The sequence below is a fragment of the Lolium perenne genome, chromosome 4 (assembly GCF_019359855.2).
Source record: "Lolium perenne isolate Kyuss_39 chromosome 4, Kyuss_2.0, whole genome shotgun sequence".
Lineage (NCBI taxonomy): Eukaryota > Viridiplantae > Streptophyta > Magnoliopsida > Poales > Poaceae > Lolium > Lolium perenne.
This window is the reverse complement of record NC_067247.2, coordinates 147,054,147-147,070,030: the sequence shown is the minus strand read 5'-3', so window position 1 is coordinate 147,070,030 and position 15,884 is coordinate 147,054,147. Positions and strand designations below refer to the sequence as shown.

The following is a 15,884-nucleotide window of genomic DNA, read 5'->3' as shown; positions in this document are numbered from 1 at the left end:
AACCCTAATATTGGAGCTCACATAAAATCATGTGCAATTGACCAATTCCTCCAATATGAAACCAAGTCCTAAAAATAACTTCCAAAACATTTGGAATAAGAATAATCAACTCTAATTATTCAACAGGGAGTTATATCACAAATGAGAAAGGACATTAAAATTAATACCTAAATTCTTGCCTAATTAAAAATTGCAACAAGGCCCACATACATATTAATGTTTATTCAAAAACAATGCAGTAATACAATGATCCTAGTATTAGTCCTCATGAAAGCTAAATTGATAAACAACTGCAAAATAGATAAGAATTCTAACTTGAATTAAAACCAGGATTTAAAATAGAATTTGAAAACAGAAAATAAAAACAGAAAAAGGAAAAGAGGAGAAAAGCCTCACCTGACTTACCTGGAAGGCCACCGAGCCCAGCAGCAGCCCATGGCCCAGTGCCACTTCGCAGCCCAGATGGCCCACTTACCCCTTCGCGAGGATAAGACCGCGCGCGAGGTCGCTAGCACGATGAGGAGAGCCACGTCCCGGCCGCCGTTGCTGACCAGGCTCTCGACGACGACCAACCGAAGACCGTATAAATACGGGAGAGCAAACCCTAGTGCCCATTTCTCTTCTTCCTCGTTGCCATACCGAAGCCCTAGCTCACCGGCAACCATCTCGCCCCGGTGATTCTGACCACCCCAGAGGCCGCCGTTGAGCTCAGGAGGAGCGCCTTGATGTCCTCGTTCGTCTGGTGGAGTCACAGGCCGAGGGGAGCTCGGAGGAGGAGTAATTTCGTCGTTCCCTTCTGCGGTACTAAGAAAGAAATGGTGACCGACGCGTCGTCTCCATCCTCCATTGACCCCAGCGACATGCCTGGAAGCATCCAGGCGATCTTCCGCTTCTCTAGAGCCCCCTATTGCGTCCTAATTCGCATCGTAGCGTCGCCGCACCGAGTGACCGTATCCGCCGCCGCATCACCTCGTCGCCGGGCACGCTCCGGTGACCAAACCGGAGCGGCGCCGCCACCATTTGGTTCACCCACTTGAGCTGGTTCGACTAGAACCCGTAGCTAGACCTCGGGTGCGCGGGAACGCCGGTGCTGCTGTCGACTGCCCCGCCGGCCACCGTGAGCCATTCCACATCGGCGCCACGGTGACAGCTGACGTGGGCTCTGGCCCACTGGTCAGTGTCTCTGTGGGTAAAAAGCTCGGGTAGATTTAGTCTTTCTTTAGTTTTATTTCAAATTCAATAATTGCTGAAACTTTGAGTGAATTTAGAAAATTCATTATAACTTAGAAAAATATAAATAAGATATCAAAAAATTTAGAAAAGAAAAATCTATCCAATAAAAATATGATATGGAATTTTTATTATTAATAAAAATTTAATTATTTTAAACTTAATAATTAAGCCTTTTCTTTTATTCTTAATTGAATTAAAATTCAATAGTTAGGAAAACCTTACAAATTAAATAAAAAACCAGTAAATAAATAAAGAAAACATTACAACTAATTTAATTTATTTGTTAATTTGATAAATCCTTATTAGAAAGATTTAAACCCTGATTAATAATTACCCTAATTACTAAAAATCTTTAAAAATAATAAAATACCAAATCCAATATTATTTTTATTTCAAAGTTATTAATAACTTTAACTTTGCAAACAAGTTATTAATTCAAAAATTATAGGGTAATTAGTAAACCCTAGTTCCATAAGAACAAAAGAAGCCTGGTGACCGGGTGTATACGTGAGCACGCGCTGAATATGTGACACGTGGATAACACCGTTCGTTTGTCCGTTTGGTGGAATCTGTCTCAGCAGTTGTATGGAGCCCACGGCCCCACGCATCCGGCAAAGCAAAACCCGATAAGCACACAAAGGTAAAGGAAAGAACCAAAGAAATTCCACTGTTCCGTCTCCTTCGTTCTCGGTTGCTCGCCGTCCCGCCCCCATGTGGCCTTCCTGGGTGAAGAGACGCGCTCCCAGGTCCACCCCATGCCCATCCATCGAGCTCGTCGCCGCTGCCGGCGCCCCCTCCCTCAAAGACGTCCTGTCCCTCCTCCACCCGGAGCCTGCCGCCCACCAGTCGCCGCAGCCCGGCGCGTCGTCGCCGCGCGTCATCCATCGCCTCCGAGGACTGCAGCGCCGTGCGCGCCATCTCGCGGGGCTGCGCACCGCCGTCGACGAGCGCGACCGCTACATGGACGCCCGGCTTCGCCCGGAGCTCGCCAGCGCCTCTGCCGCGGACATCCCCCGCTCCGACGTGACCTCGCCAGCTCTTCGTTCTACAAGCCGCACTTTCGGGCGGCGCCGAGGAGGTCCGCCGCCTCCACGAGTCCGGCCAGCTCGCCCGCATCGTCGTGCCCGCGCCCGCCCTCGCGACCGCTGCCGCAGCGTGCTTCCCCGGCCGCTCGATCTAGATCCGGGACCCGGTGGGTTTGTGGCTGTGGTTCACCACCAATAACTCAAACTCTCAAATTCTCGAGTTTTAATTTAGCTTTGGCGCTTTCATTAGAAACCTTCGGAAGATTTTGCTGTTAATCTTTCTCCTCTCGTTGAGTCCAATCCTGGGGCCATACGAGATGTGAGATTTATACAATCATATTACTATGTTATACTGTATACTTGATACATCCGTGTTCAGTGTTCTTGTCTCTGCGTATGCGTTTTTTCATATGTTATTAATTCGAGGCACGGGTTCCTGCCCTGGCTTCTCCCCTGTGGTCTCTATTGCTTCGCGGAGGTGCTGGCGCGAGGGGCTAGTCGGAGGTCTTCCAGTGCGCGCAGAAGCCGCTGAGGAGCGCTGGGGAGGAAAAAAAAGAGGACGACATCAACTTGAAAAAGTAGGTTAACAGCGTTTGGTGTCCGTTTGTGAGGTTAGAATCTCAAAGCGAATCCAACGATAATGGATGCGTGCTCACGTATACACGCGGTTACCAAATCCACTCTCTCCATAAGAATGAAAACTAGAACCTCATCATCTCATGTGAAACCTAAAACCCTAATTCCATTTAGGAACCTTAGCCCCACTATTTCTTGTGAACCTTAATTTGCTTCTAACCTAAACCCTAGGTTAGATCATGTGATCATGGTACCTTGTTTCAAATCATAGAACCATAGAAGCAACTAAATACTTGTCTTGGCCACATAAAATGTAGAAGACCTATCACTAATATATGGGTATCCCATGTGTTCATCTTCATCAGACCTAAATAATCAAGTAGGGTCAACCAAGTGTAAACCCTAGATCCTATTACCAAAGCCATCATCCTTATTTATCCCTATTTAGCATCACACCATTGTGATGAACTCTATATAGAAACCATGCTTAATATTTGGCATCAATTGCCATACACCCTAAACCCTAATAGTATAACATGTTTATAAACCACCTTATTTAGGAACCAATTATTCTTTACTTGATGAATTCAAAAGTAAAACCTAGACAACCTGAACCTTAATTGTAATATTTCTTGTTACTTAAGAAGTATGTTCATCAATCCTGCCTAATAGGACCTATAGCCAATAACCAGCTATCACCAGCAAGATATACCAACCTTGATAGCAACCATGTTTAATGAATTGCCTTAGGTGTGCTTCCAACCTTGTTAGAATCCATCTACTCCTTATTCCAGAAGCTACTTGGAACCATAGTCAACCATAGAACCCCACCAACCTAATTATCATACTTGTTCTTTATCAAAGAACATGTTCTTCAAAAGTTATTCTTTTGAAGTATATGATAATCAATCATTAACCATGTCTTATAGTAATCAAACCAACAACTATCCATTACATGATAGGATTACACCAAATGCTATTGTTGTGTGCTAATAAAATTATTATTGTAGTGTATTGCATTACTTACTTATGATACCAAGTAAGCAACCTTAATAAGATCCTTGTTTGTGAACCACTGTAAAAGTGCAACACATCCTAAACAAATCATTTCAACTCACTAATCCTAAATCATCGGGGTTAGGTCACGCTTAGAGCGATTGCATCTCATACTTCTGCATTATTGCATCCTTGCCAATCTTTTAAACATCGTCTTTACCGGACGATGATGCTATTTCAGAATTTGGAGTTATTGCGTATCGAAGACCTTGTCTGCATAATCTTGCAGTCAAGAAAGGCAAGTTCATCGCTTGCTCATGTCATTTGAGTATTTTTACCAACTTACTTGCAAAGTACTATGTTTATCACTACTGCATAAAAAGCAAAACCACTATTTTCATAACTATGAATATGACTATGTGGTGGGCAATGGAACCATGGTATGTGTTGATATGGTGGAGGTTCCATTGCAAGGGTTTATATCACTACTTTCTTTTTTATTAAATTATTCGCAATGTCTTGCAAGAGGAATACAAAGATCAAGTCGAAGCCTTCTTCCTAACGACAACTCGCTATACCTACGATGAAGGGGGGATCATGAACAAGATCATACTCGCTGACGGTACATCAACACACATCATCCAAAAAGCAAAACCTTGAGGATGCGTCATTGCATACTTCACAGAGTTCGCAACCTCCATCTATCTCGCACCCATCTCCAAACGAGATCAACGCATTATTACACAGGACCCACATGTGGACCATGCTAGCCAAATAGAAAATTGTAAATGTAGACAATGAATACAGGAGCATCTATGCCCGTGTTCAGATCAGCATTTTCGCTACTTTGGCCCTTTATAGGTTGTGCACTGTGTTGGAGGATATTTTTTTTATAAAATCACGCTTCTGGAGTTAAGCAACATACTGTACAATTTATAATCCATGCATCGTAGTAACGTTGGGCTATACCAGCAAAGACGGAGGTCTTGTCTAGGTACCGACGTTGGCTACTTTCTTTTTCAAAACGGGGGCAAAAGGTGTCCTAATCTATTAATTAAGCAAAAAAGTTCTTAAAAAAAGTAAATTCCCATGTGCTTATTACAAAATAGTACTCTCCCGACGTCATATCACCCAACCTATTAGCACCCGCAGTAACACAAGCAAGCCCCTCTCAAACCAATAATGTGGACACTTGTTAGCCCCTCTCATCATGGCGCTACACCGAGCAACTCTCACTGCGGCTTCCTGCCACATCCTCGCGGTAGCTCTCCCCTGAGGTGACCACAGTAGGAGCTATATCCTCCCGATCGGTTTGAAATATGTTGTACTTGAAAAAGATGTGTATTGATGTTACGAATCAATTTCCATGAACAGTTATGGTTTCATAGAGTATTTGAATGACAATTTTGTGTCTCGTTTGAAGTTTTTTTTTGTTGAATTTAGTCAAGTTCACATCCGTTCGCGCGATTCAAAATTCCTTCGAGTAGTTTCATCTTACGGTTCATGCATGACTTTTGTGTTCATAGTTTTCCATTTTAACATTTGTATACGAGTAACATTTATGTCTTTATATATAACTAGTAAGCAGCACGTGCTTTGCACGTTGCCAAAAATAAGTAGAAGAGTATAGATTTATTTCTAAAAAGGACAGACGGTTCTTTAAGAATTATTATTGTTTATTCGTTCAAAATACTTATGAAATATAAGTATAATTGAACACAAACTGACAAAATAAATAGTGGACCATTCATTATGAGTATGTATATGTTTGAAATTAAATGTTGACAAAATATTAAGTTTTACATGATTCATTTAACTGACAAAACATCTTACCAAATTAGATTTCTTATTGTAAGTGGGTTCTAAAGAAAAGATAAGAAGTGCATAAATTGAGTTTGAGTGTCATGGAGATCGGCATTTTTCAAAATCTTAAAGTGTGACTTCAAAGTTTCAAAAACTAAAAAAACGTCTATACATGCATAGATAATGTTGTATGCTACCAACACACAACATCGCAACCCAAAATACCTTATATAGTGGGCTTAAGAAAAATGAGAAAATATGACAGATTTGGGAGGTTTGAAAATTTGCACTGTTCACTACTTAAGATGTGAAACTTTATCATTTATACACAGCCTAAAATAATGGGTATTTCGAGGCAAGACTTTTCTCTGTTTCTAAATTACATTTTTTCCTACATTTACATTTTAAAAATTATTAAAACTTCAAAATGCCATTTTTTAATCATTTAAAAAACGCGCTCACTCTCGCCAGAGCTGTAAAAATCCACACTCATAACAAGTGATCGGTCAAACAATTCATAAAAAATATTTAACTTTTAAATATTACCATATATAATTCTTGTTTTTTAGAACCTATAAAGTATGTAAGTTAGGTTCCATAAAAGAAGGATTTTGATGAGATATGAATGAAATTGCACGTGAGAGAGAAGACAACTTGGCTGGCTAACTCACGTCACTTGTTGGTCATGCTAGGCTCCACATTAAGGATGTGTTTGGTTGGGGGAGTTGGGTCGACTCGCGTCGGGTCGCACCGGTTCGCCCGTTGTTTGGTTCGCGAGTGGGTAGGGGGCGGAGCGGCCAGGGAGGGAATATACCCCAAATATGCTGAATCGGGGGAAACGGCAAAATCGGTGGAATCACCCGGCCCGCGAGTGGACTCGCTCATTCTCCCCCTTCGCTCACCCCTCGACCTCCTGGCTCCCTCCACGATGGAACCCTAGCCGCCGGACGTTCCCATCGAAGATCCGCGCAGGTACTGCACGGGAGGCGGCGGCCGGTGCGGCCGTAGGCAAGGGAAGGAGCGGCGCGGCGGCGGTAACACGGGAAGGAGCGGCGTCGGCAGCACGGGAAGGAGCGGCGGCCTGTGAAGCAGTAGCAGCAGCGGCAAGGGACACCGGCGGCCTCCTCCTGCATTCAACTGGTTTTGTTCTTCATCCAGGTACACACATCATTCTCCAAAGGTTGCTTTGTTTTTGAAATCCCTAGAAATTGCTTGCTGAAATTAAATTTTGGATCTGCCTTTAGATGGGAAATCAAACAAATTTGTTAATTTGGGCTGCTGCTGCATATGTTTGGATGGTCATGGCTGTGGTTCTTGTTGAGTCTTAAAAAAAAAGAAGAGCACGACCACCCATTTGCTATGCACCAATTGCTGAAAGAGATAGGATGTGTATGGAGTATTTGAATAACAAATCTGGAGGGATGAGACTACTTGCAAAAACATGCTTAGGCTTGGTAAAGGAGCATTTTTTCGGTTCTGTAATGTGTTCAGGGAACGTCATTTGCTTGAAGATACTATACACTTGTCTGTTGAGGAGCAAGTTGCAATGTTCCTCAACACAATTGGCCACAATCTGAGAACTAGGTTAGTTGCGACAAATTTTGATAGGTCAACTGAAACTACAAGCAGATATTTCAACTTAGTATTGCATGCTATTGGTGAGTTGCGAGATGAATACATCAAACCACCTTCCCTGGATATTGCACCTCAAATTGCAGGCAACCATCGATGGGATCCATATTTTAAGGTAAGATGGGTAGGCAATAGATGGGAGATTTTAGAACCTCTAGAATATTACTAGGCTGCTAACTGGGTGTAATGTTGATGAATTAGGATTGCATTGGAGCAATTGATGGTACCCACGTGAGATGTTCTGTGCCTAAGGCCATGGAGCCAGCTTTTCGTGGTAGAAAGTCTTTCACTTCACAAAATGTTTTGGCTGCGGTAGATTTTGATGAAATCCCTGATGCACTATATGAAACTTTGTTGGGTATGGAAGGCTTTAGCGAGGCGCAAATTGCTAACTATTTTGCTTTTCTGGTTGAGAATCCTAAAAGTGCCAAAGCTTTCATGAAGATGGGACACACAGGTCAGAAGACTTGGATGGCTAGGTACATCAACAAAGAGTGGAAATATTAGATAAGGTCGAGTGATCTTATGTGTGTCGAACCTTATGTGTGTCGAACCTTATGTGTGTCCGAACCTTCTATGTATGTGATCTTATGTGTGGCCGAATCTTATATTTGTCGAACGAATATGTGTGTCGAACCCTTCTATGTTTGTGATCTTATGTGTGTCAAAAATTTCGTATTTGTGAGTCTGGTATATAATCGGTTGCTGTTGTGTTTTGGTTTCAATTTACTCGAAGGGATCTGATTATATATTTGCACAAATTTGAAATAACAAGTAAATTGTTTTCTCACTTTTTTTGGTTCGCTCAATCAACCAAACATGAAAACTGGTTCGCACCATTTACTCAGACTCAAACAACTAAACACGAGAGTGGTTTGTTCCATTCACTCCCACTCAGGAAACCAATCACGAAACTCGATTCGCTCCAACCAGACAACCATACACTCAGACGAATGGGGTGGCCCGGCAAAATATGGTTGGCCACAACCCATGCAGTATGAATCCCCAACCAAACACATCCTAAATTACATGTGCATGTCTACTCCTACTTTTATTTTTTCACTCGCATCAGAGTGCCCAACTCACTAGATCTTGGTCCCACGTTGAAAGGCTGAATGGATTGCGATTCTCTAGAAAATTCGAGAAAATTGCACATTAAGAGATATAATAGATGCCCCCCATAGGGGGCCTCAGAGCGATTAACGCTTGTGGGCCGTCGGATCTTGTCTGATGTGCATCTTGGCCGTTCGTTTTTTTTACCGTGGGGTATAAAAGGGGACATCCCAGGGACAGAAACCCTAGCCCATTTCCCCCAATCCCCACGCGAGCTTGGTCCTGGCCAATGGCGGCGCCGGACCCCAATCACCTCGCACGCTTCGTCCTCCCCAATCCCCCTCCTTCCGCTCCACCAATCGCTCATGCTCTCCTCCCTCTTCGCGTCGGCAGCTCCGTGCTCTCTCCTACCACTCCATGGCACAGCGTCCCCGTCCTTGTTCGTTGGTATGCGGGAGGCGGAGGGACGGAGGAGGCAGGCAGTGCTCGTCCCTTGGCAACCAGAGCTGGTTGCGGATGGAGGTGCAGCGGTGGGGCGGAGACCAGGAGCAGGCCTCAAGAGCAGCGCAGCCCACGACCATGCGCCGTGCCCTCGCCAATAGGACTGGTTGCTCTCCGACGGGAGAGCACATCACGCTGCTCACCCCACTCTGCTTCTTCCTCATCTCCTTGCTCAACGGGAGGAAAACGAGCAGCCGCCAAACCCCTACCAGAGTGAGACGAGGTGAGCCAGGTTTCTCTGCCTCTCCCTTTCTCTGCCTCTCTTGCCTTTTCTCCTTGTGAATTTAGTTGTCTGGGTTCTTTGTTGTTGCTAGTGAGGGAGATGGAAAAGGAAAAAAACAAAGGGTCAGGGAGATGGAAGAGGATGCAAGAAAGAACTCAGATCTACTCCAACAAGAGAAGCATGGCCACTGCACCTTGTGAGGTATTTCCTTTCCCGAATAATTTTTTGGGACATTTTTTCCTAGATTTTGAGGCAAATTTCTCTTACCTTTTTAGCTTGTGCATCCAGTTCTTGTTCGGGTGATTGGCTGCTGATAGTGAGGGAGATTGGAAGGGGAAGAAGAATTGAGTATGTAAGTTAATTATATTTGAAATGATCGTATTTGTCAAGGGTGAAATAACCTGTGGTGAACCCTCACTTGAACAGAATTCAATTGCCAAAGTCTTGTGATTGAATGGAACAACAAGCTACAACTAAATGATGATATTCAGTTGTACTGTAACTGCTTGCTAATAATGTGATCTTCACAATCCAGGTTACAAGGCCTTCTAATTTCCAGAAATTCTATCCGTTTGCATTCCGTTATTTCCCCACAGGTAGGCTCACTTGATATTCTGTCGACATACATCATTTGTTCTTACTTCTGTCGACATACAAGATTTTAGCGAGTGTGAGAGAGATTAAGATCATATAATGCATATGACAACAATACAAAAAATACCTTAATGGAGGTAAAGCAGAGTAACCACAAATCTCTCCTAATTAAGGGTTTCTTAGTAATTGGTTCGGGGATCATGTATTTTTCAAACAGAAGAAGTTTTCTTTTGGATTTACTCCCTAGGCCTGTTAAACAGGGAAGATGAAAATTATTTCATGATTCTTGGTTTTCTTGACCTGTCATAGTTTGTTGGCGTGCGTTCTTGTCTTTCGAATAGATTCCAAGTAGATATGGTTTAAAAAATACAACTTAAATCAATTATTGTTCTCTAATTTTATTTAGGTGAATGTTTGCCGCTGGTTGTGCCTTCTCTGTAGGTTTGGTCTATTTTATTTTGTCTCACTAATCTGGATTTAGTGCAGTGTTCTAGGTACAAGAAACGATTAAGAAAGATGTAGAAGAGGATGCAGAGCAAGGGAGTGTAAGGCACACATTTTTTGTACCTAATGACACTGGCGCTTTCTTCTACCTGATGACAGTGATGCTTTTGATATTTGTATTGAGCAGAGGTGAAGAGGTCCTTGCATTTAATAAAGATTCAGGTTTCTTCTTGCCTCTCCTAGTGATGTCAGAGACAACAGTTCCGTACATAAATTAATTTGTGCATGTCAGATTCTTTTGTTTATACCTACATGATTGGGTTTGATGGTTTGCTCTTTGCGGTGACTCCAAGTACACAAAAGCTCTTGGCGGTGACTCCAAGCACACAATTGGAAAATTGCAGGACTGGACTGGCTCAAATATTTTGGACACTGAATATTTTCCACTACAGAAAATTCAGACAGTTAAGGTTAGTTTATAAATGTCTCTCACATGTGCTTCCTCAGTATTTATTATCCCTGTATCCACTTCATCTAAATTGCTTTTTGTGATATCGCAACCAAATCTAATATGTGTTGGTGTTTGAGTAGGACCTTTTATCTCAACTCAGATATATGAATAAACGGCTATTTTCTGGAGATTGTACATGCTATCTTAAATGTTATATTCCAATTTGTCTATTCTGAAGATTAGAATTTTTACATCTGAATGTGTTCATTGTCTTGGCCCACTTATGTTTTGCTTATATACCATGTCAGTCAAGGCCCATGGCTGAAACATCTGGATATTTATGTTAACGTGTTGCTTCATTTTAAATTTCAGATGCTCATATTATAGCTACAAGAGATGTAAAACACATTGGCCTTGACCTGGAGCTTACGTGGATGTGTCATTTAGGATGCTTCGTTGCTCGTGGGAGTGTAATACGCTTCAGAGTCTTGATGAGGTAATAACACGACTCTAAACTTGTGTATGGATGCAGCATCATGAGCTTACTGCTCGAGCACAGCCATGGATTGCGCCTTCATCTGCGGCTCTGCGTTTGTGGCATGGCTCAACGCCCACTCCTCCACTAAAGATGCAGGTAAGCAATGGTTACCTGTTATTTTTTGCAGCTTTGTTTTTAGCTTTTATTATCTTTTATTGAACAGTTACGTGTATCAAGATAGCCTCTCATTGGATAGTAAGGCATGTCAGCCTATTTGAGTTGACTAAGGATGGCACACCTAAGCATGTTTATTATGTACCTGTCTTTTTTCGTTCATTCACATGTTATAACATCTCACTTAATGCAGTTTTGACATCTGTTAATATTTTATCTGCTAATTCTTTTACGTAAACTCACTGGTTCGCCCAGGTGTTATGGCTGAATGTACTTCTTGTATTGAAGATGATAAATCTCTATATATCATGTAAGGTTATCGAATACTAATCTTATAAAACAAGGTTATTTTGAGAGACACTGTTATTTAATGCAAACAACAAAGCTAACAAGGTGGTAACCCATAAATTATGTGCTTAAAACAAGATAAACGTAACTTAGAGTATGGAGAGCATTATGCATTGTCTAGGACGTATAAAGGGAAGTGAATGGTGTGTATTTTAGTTTTTTTACACTGAATAGAGATTGGTACCCTAGGTTAATTTTATGGGGACTGGGGCTGGATCCTGGATATATGGAAGGATCTGAGGCTGGGCAAATTGCGCTGATTATTAGGCAGGCATGTGAATTTCCTGAACTTGAATGCTTCAATCCTACTGGCCAGCCATATATGACAGTTTTGTTAGTAGTTTCTTATTTCCATGGCATACATTTGTTACTTCTTTCCTCTAAAAACAGTTGCTTCTTTAAGTCTTTGGTGTTCTTTGGTTAACTGATATTTTCCTTCAAAAAATAGTTATACTGATGTTCTTTCCACGTTGGTTTATCTACACCTCTATGCTGTTCTTACGTATGCATTGTTCATAAAATAAAATGGACAATGGGAAAGCCTAGAATTGAAGGATTCCTCTATTGATAGCTGTGATGAATGTCTTAGTTTGTCTTAGAGGAAGTCAGACAATAATCTGAGAGGATCACCAATTGTTGTCCATCCTGGAAAGTGTAATCCTGTAAATTTTGCATTATGGAAAATGCTTATACTTTGCCTGTGAACTTTGGCATAATTTTAAATATATAATGAGCATAATTATTATCCTTCTCGATCGTTTGTTCAGCCGGTGAAGCAGAGCAGCTATTACTCTATACTGTAAATTGGGCTAACCGCCTCATTTCCTGTGAACTTTGGCATAATTTTAAATATATAACGAGAATAATTATTAACCTTTCCAATCGTTTGTTCAGCCGGTGAAACAGAGCAGCTATTACTCTATACTGTAAATGGGGCTAGCAGCCTCAGTTGTAAGGACATCTCTGCAAGCCCTATTTTACAACGCTGGATCTAGGCTAGAAGCAATCCATACAATTCATTTGGACTGGTTTCACAATCAGGCCAATAGAAAGTCTACTTGGCTACTTGCAAAGGAGAAAAATAAAGACCTTTCAAAGGATGCCGTTGGGCTAGACATATAACTGTATTGAGAGAATTAACATATAACTGTACAAAGAGAATTATTTCCTAACTATTGCCATGGTGGCGACTTTTCAGCTCTATTATTTTCCTTCATGTATTATTTTAATTTATTTTGTTTTGCTTTGACCAGTGGGAAGTACAACAATGCAATATTGTGTACACGGAGAAAGAGCATCCGTCCTTGATGGCAAAGCACTCATGGTATGTGCTTTATTTTTACTATTGTTCTGTTAATAATAGAACTCTAGATTTATCTCAATTTAAAATTATCCAGCCTAGCTAGGGCCTCAAGTAACAACCTTTAGATATAGGATTTTCACTTTTTTGTTTATTTGTTAGGATTAACAGGTCTATGTTTTTATAGCAATAGGAACATGATTAGTTAAGGATAAAGAATCCTAGGAATTGTACAGGCTGAATTTGTATTGCAGGTTGGATCTGAAAAAATAGTTCCTTTAAGAGGGTGATAATGGTTTCTGCATCCTTACTGTGCTTCATGTCCTTCGTATGAAAAAGATACGGTCTCTGCCTTGCATCATCATTTTTCTCAGAGGTACAACTACTTAGCATTTAGGTAGATAAGCAGGGTTGTACAATCGTTTGTTTAGCTTTAACTGAACCCGGATATTCTCGCTTTTGCAGTTTACGTATTCGCTATCCTTCATTAAGGTGTTTTGAATCAATAGAAATGGTGGACCCTATGTCCTTTGTCCTCCTTGATGCCAACCCCCAGTGGTGTATTTTTTATGTCTAAGATTTCTATATGGTTATTTTCTTGTTCATAGGTAGGCTCACACGTCCCCTTTTTATTTCTACTTTACCATTGGGATTATCTACTCATAGGTCCCCTCTTTATTTCTACTTTACCCTTGCGATTATCTACAAGGACTAAGAAGTGATGATTTCTTGCCTTATGACTAATGATATGTATCAAGGGTGCAGTTCAAGTGTCAGAAAGCTGAGGTGAGGTCTAAATTATTCATAACCTCTGTATTTATAGCTACTTGTTTATTATTCATGATCATTAAATTAAATTGGCCAACTTTTCTTTTATTACATGTTAAGCAAGGTCCTAGAAATGCGATTTTGTAATCAGGCTGTGAAGAAACTGAAATGTGCTGCTTGATGTTCTTTTTGTTCTTTGATGCAATATATATGCTACTGCTGTTATGTCAAGTTAGCCACATCTAAGTGATGTATATGTCAGTGTTTCTCTGGATCATATAATATGTAGGTAGTTTTCTTTAGTCTTATTTGTGCTTTGCACCTTTGTAAGTATATTGTACACTAAATGAATTTTTTCTGTATTCAGATTTCTTATTCTGCACTACAGTGAGTATAGACTAATTCTGCTTACGTATAAACTTTTTAGAAAACTGATTCTTCTACTTTGGACACTATACTGCCTAATCGTCTAATCTGCATTGCAGGTACAAGGTTGAGCCGAGAGAATTTGATTCAATTATATTTGCAGACGTTTGACTGTAGATATTTAGTTTTCTACCTCCTACAACAGTCAATGAAGTGCAGAGATGCTTTTGGGAATTAGACTCAACTACTGCTATATCATGTTAGGCTCTGTGTTGTCAGTTTGTCACTCTGTATTGTTGCAATCAATGTCCTAAATGGCACCCTAAGTCTTGCGCACCTTTATGTTACATCTGATGGCTGTGAGCCGCTCACTTAGTAATAAGCCATGACCTCTATGTGCTAAATTTCTGCTTTCTTTTGGTGGTTTTGATTTAGTTATATGAGCGCATACAGAAAATCTCAATGGATTGATTTCCTGCTTCAGAAGAAATTAACTGTTTGACTTAGTTATATGAGAGCATACAGAAAATCTCAATGGATTGCACTGCCTGCTTTTGTGAATTTGAAGTTTGAAAGTTTGAATTACTCAGACCACAAATTCCAGGTATCTTTTCTCCCCAGGATCTTCTGAAAATAAAATTAATGCATGACTGTTCTCAATAAATTTTAAACTATAATCTATTCAAAGATTTTATCTATTTGCTTAGAAAATTGGAATGGCCCTTCTGGTTGCTCCTTGATGATGCAGGCCTGACTTTATGAAGACAATCGCGTCTGGAAGAATAGTTGTCCTGGCTTGAAGACCCGCAAAAGGATAGATTGATTGTACCATTGTCAATCAGGAGATTTTGCCCGTGTCTGTCATTCTTCAACAGTCAAAGTTTTCTGATGCATAAATAAATTTGGATTGAGAAACTGGTAATCCCATGTAAACCTATCATGGGATGATTCATGTATATATTTAGAAATTGCATACTAGAGGAAGGCTGCAGGGGGGTGTATTTTGGCACGACTTTCTTGCCAATACGGCTAGGGTAAATTCTACAGGGAGACATAGGAGGAAATGTGTGCTAGAAAATTGTGTCAGAGATAAAAACGTTCTCCATCAAATTGGAAACATCATAGTTATTTTCTTTAACTCAGAAATAAGAATTTTGAGTTAACTGATATAATTAACTGGGGCATGTAGATAAAATATGCCTTTTCCTACTCATTAAAGAGGAACATACCTTTTAGCAGAAGGTCAGCTCGCATTTTTGACTTGAATGGTTGATTCCAAGGCTGACTTTCCATATAATTGACAGGATTTGTGACACCAGAGCACCGAAACTCCAGTGGATAGTCTGTCGGTTAGCTAGCGTCCGGACCTTCATCATCTGCTACGTTGAAATCTCTAATTTTACTTCGATGTGGAGTTACAGACATCGATGGAATACCTTTCATCTATAGCTTGCTTTGCATTGACTCTCTCTCTCAGTTCTATGTTGCGTCTTGGTCACTCTTAGTTAAAAAACAAAGGAAAGCTTGGAGAGAAAAACGATTAAGCGCTCGGAATGCATATCACACGCATGGGAAAACATTCGTGGGCTAGCCCGTCCAACATGAGGCCCATCGGACAACATAGCAATTGAAAAGGCCGAATATAGGTACGGCTGAGACGGCTTATTGCAATATTGCTTCCGCATATACGTCTGTTAGAGCTTACGTTTACATTGTACAACTAAATACGCTACTAGAACGAGAAACACATTGCTCGGGTTGCTAGCGACACCCTCGAGCACGTACCACATCTGGATTATGCATATGTAGAAGATGCTTTTGTTGTTCCTTGCTTACTTTTATTGCTCTTTGCATAGCGATCGAGTGTTTGCTACTATAATATGTGTTTCCTACTATGTCTGTAATTTCATGTGCTTTAT

At 40.9% G+C, this 15,884-nt stretch overlaps 1 long non-coding RNA gene across 14 annotated transcripts; it reads left to right on the top strand.

Moving 5' to 3' along the window:
- Nucleotides 1-8,549: 8,549 nt before the first annotated feature.
- Nucleotides 8,550-15,206, top strand: LOC127294840 (uncharacterized). Of its 14 annotated transcripts, none has more exons than XR_011742894.1 (10): nt 8,551-9,042; nt 9,134-9,243; nt 9,331-9,394; nt 9,578-9,638; nt 10,123-10,181; nt 10,268-10,550; nt 10,904-11,165; nt 12,785-13,207; nt 13,297-13,617; nt 14,085-15,206. It is a non-coding gene; the product is annotated as an uncharacterized lncRNA (long non-coding RNA). The 14 variants fall into 14 exon arrangements; XR_007847094.2 differs by having other exon boundaries at nt 10,123-10,550; nt 10,904-11,027; nt 11,091-11,165; XR_007847086.2 differs by having other exon boundaries at nt 10,123-10,550; nt 12,785-12,855; nt 13,086-13,207.
- Nucleotides 15,207-15,884: the final 678 nt, after the last annotated feature.